General features: G+C 28.4%; 1 long non-coding RNA gene across 2 annotated transcripts; it reads left to right on the top strand.

The window, feature by feature from the left end:
* Positions 1-466: 466 nt before the first annotated feature.
* Positions 467-3,129, top strand: LOC102679561. Of its 2 annotated transcripts, none has more exons than XR_004151636.1 (3): positions 467-708; positions 778-1,584; positions 1,685-3,129. It is a non-coding gene; the product is annotated as an uncharacterized LOC102679561 (long non-coding RNA). The 2 variants fall into 2 exon arrangements; XR_422848.2 differs by having other exon boundaries at positions 778-1,573.
* The last annotated feature ends 583 nt before the right edge of the window (positions 3,130-3,712 follow it).

Genomic DNA, 3,712 nt, shown 5'->3' on the forward strand with positions numbered 1-3,712 from the left:
TAGAAATAAATGAATATTAAGCAAAAGAGGTTTGAATAAATTTAAAGAATAATGTAAATAATCATGAATTAAATAAAAATAAGCAATAAAAATGAATGATAAATTAATAAGGTCGAAAAAATATTGTATATTTAATCTTTGCATGATTTCATATTATTATAATGAATCTGTTGACGCATTTATGAAGCTGAAAAAAAGAAAATAAACGAAAAAATGATTATTCTTACTGATTATAAATATTTTGATTTTGAATTTATATTCCATATTTTATTTTATATTTTTTTAAAAATTAATAAAAAATATGAAGAACTTTCTTCAAATTCTTTCGATTAAAATCTCATCTTAGTGACAAAAGTTTAAAAAAAAAAAAACATTAACGATGATTAGTTTTCAAGTTATTTATAAAAAAAATATATATATATATATTCTTGTGCATCTATATCAATATGATACCATTTGTATAAACTTTTTATTATATAAAAGAAAAAGTTATCCTTTACAATATATTCTCCATTAAAATCGAAGAAGAAAGAGCTAATTGAAGGATTTACGAAATAGCTGTAATGAATGGATAAAATGAAATGAATTATTGATGAATTGCAGAGAGAAAATCGTATAGATATTAAGGTTAATGTAAATATCATTAGACAACTTTTACTAATGAAGATTCTTGTATTAATATCTGGATAAATAACATTCAATGTATTAGTGTATGCAACTTTCAATATACAATATTAATTTCTTATTAATATTTTAGAAATTAATAAATATTCCAAGCTAAAATTTTAAATGTAAATTTCTCTTTATCTCTCCAAGTTTCATCGGGAACTTTATCCAAAGTAATAAATAGAACAAGAAGAAGGATCGTTTGATATACTTGATCCTGAAACCACCGTATAACTTTTCTGTTATTCAACGAATACGAGTTGGCCAGTCGATAAATATCCAACTTTAGAGCAAATTCCTGGCACCTAGTTATCTGCGAGTGTGAAAAGCCAATCTCGAGAGATTTTTTTTCAATGGCATGCCGACCGAAGCAAAGGATAAGAGATCACAAATCGAAAAAGGTTCCAGTTACAGCCGGGATCAAGGGAAGAAATTAAATTTGGGGTTTTATAATGCTGCATAACATTCCTGAAACGCGAAACGATACACGTTCGATGTTGATTCGAGTGATAAAGTGATGAAAAAAAAAGAAAAGAAAAGAAAAGAAAAGAAAAGAAAAGAAAGAAAGACCGCCAAAGACCGAACACAGACGTTCAACTTCGTATTACAAGGGAATCGAGGCGCCACGAGTAAATTCCGAATTTGAGAGGACCACGTGAGAACACGAGACCGTTAACTGGATTCCGCGACCGAGTGTATTTTTTATCTTTCAGAGATACATTTAAGTACCAGCCGACGCATGCCTCAGATAAAATCCACGGCATTGCGAATAATACAAAGTACCAGAAACTATTTTATTGATTTAGGCATTCGAGAAATGTATATAAGATCGATTATAAATTTAGTATTGAAAACATCTTGGACATCATTAAATATACGTACAACTAACTGCATTGATAAATTAAAGGTAATAATAAGGTATATTATTTCATAGAATCTATTCTTAATTAAGCGCAAATGAACGTAATAATAATGATACTGATAAAAAAACGCTTTTGTTTTTTTTCTTCTCTTTAAGGAAGTTTTGAATATCCTTCGAAGTTGCAAATACCGTATAAATATAACTGTGTGACGCTATGGCCAAAAATATCACACGACTGTGTTAATATCGCAACCAAACGGCTATGAATGTGTACGTACGTACGTATGTATGTATGTATGTATGTAAATGTCCACGTACGATGTGATGAGAACGTTTTCGCGAGAGAGATCGGTCGAACGATCATCTTGAGCCTCGAATTAAAAAGCGTCCCGCTATTCATAAACTGTGGCTGGTATGGTTTCAGCCACCCACGATTTTCTCTGATCGTAGTAGCCATTCATTATTTCGACGCTATTCTAGAAATAATAATAATAGAAGCAAGATGAACGTTCTCTAACGATCGAGTAGGAAATCAATGTCGATTCATGCGTGGGATTCCTTCGTGTGGGCTGCCTTTCAAACATTTCCAGTTTAAAAACAAACACTTTTTCAACTCCGCGCACCGCGGATTTCGTGAGAAATTTTGAATCAATCTTTTCTGATTGTTTTTTGATGCGTTAATTAAATCTAGAATTATTATGAGATCTTTTAACGTGCTGCCATCTACGTACGTCTGATTGGTTGGTTAGAGAACGAGTAATGGTAGACATACTAGCGCAATATATGACTTCAGGTAAAGAAACGACAACGTCTCGTGTGATTCACGCGATGTGTCTGCCTGACTGCTCTCACGACGAAGCCCGCGACCTATCAATAGCTTCTCATATACACTGAAGAGAGACTGTCATTTCACTGAAGACTAAAAATAGAGTTCACGCGTTCGTCCACAAGCCATTGGGACCAAAAGCAATTCTATATCAGTTTTCTCTCTTTCTTTCGATCATACTTTCTCTCTTCACCTTCTCTCTTTTCAACTTATTTCGATTCCTTCTTTTTTTTTTTCTAATCACTATTCGGGGTAAAATTAACTTATATTTCAAACTGTTGATACATGTCATTCGTTCTAATATATAATTTAAACGTAAAATTTTATTTTTCCGGATACAAATTTTTTTGTTGAAAATATTTAATTTTTTTATTTGACGAATAAATTCCACAATTTTAAAAATTCATGGTTGAAAAATTCATGTTTAAATAAAATCAATATTGGTTTTGTTACAAAGCACTTAAAGAAAAGGATTAATAAAACGAAAATAATTCTCAGGCATTGTAAATTAAACCAAGTTTAATTTCAATAAATAAATATTTAATTAGCAATTGATATCGTATTTAGAATGCACACGAAAAATTAAAAATTTGCATTACTATAGCTCATTTGTATAATCATCGACTCATCTTAATATACATATTGAACCTCATTAATATGTATTTAAACATGCATGATTTTCGATCTTATGCTTATTTTTAAAGATTAAAATTATGATTTTTGAAATGTACTCGTCAAGTTCTACCAAAATGTCAAAATTATATAGAAATATTTTGATATTTTTACATCCAAAAAATTCCATATACATGGAATAATATGAATATAATTCATTCCATAAATATTTTTAAAAAAATTTAAGTTTTGAATGTATCTACATTTACTTTTCACGCTCAATCGTATGACATTAATACAAAATACGAGAAAATTATTTTCAGATTTAAATTTGTAATTAATGAATTTGTACATAATTAGATTTAACAATTTAATAACTTTCCAATAACAAATTTTTCCAATTAAAATTGCATAAATGAATTCATGTTAATAATACAAAATTATTTTATACAAAAATATTCAACATAATTATAAAAAAATTAAGAGATATTGAAATAATCGTTTTTCGTCATATTGTAAAACTTTATTTTTGTTACACATGAATATAATATATTATATATGAAATAAATTTATTCCAAAAAAAAATATTATTTTTTTAAATATTTGACATTTGAATTGTTTTAAGGTAAATTATTAAATTAACAAAAAAGAACGTAAAATATAACGTCTGACATGGTGTAATAGGCAAATATGTTGCCAGTCAAGGACAGAGTTTATGAAGATTGGCTAAATTAAAGTCCATTGGG

This window comes from Apis dorsata, unplaced genomic scaffold, assembly GCF_000469605.1.
Source record: "Apis dorsata unplaced genomic scaffold, Apis dorsata 1.3 scaffold_1026, whole genome shotgun sequence".
Lineage (NCBI taxonomy): Eukaryota > Metazoa > Arthropoda > Insecta > Hymenoptera > Apidae > Apis > Apis dorsata.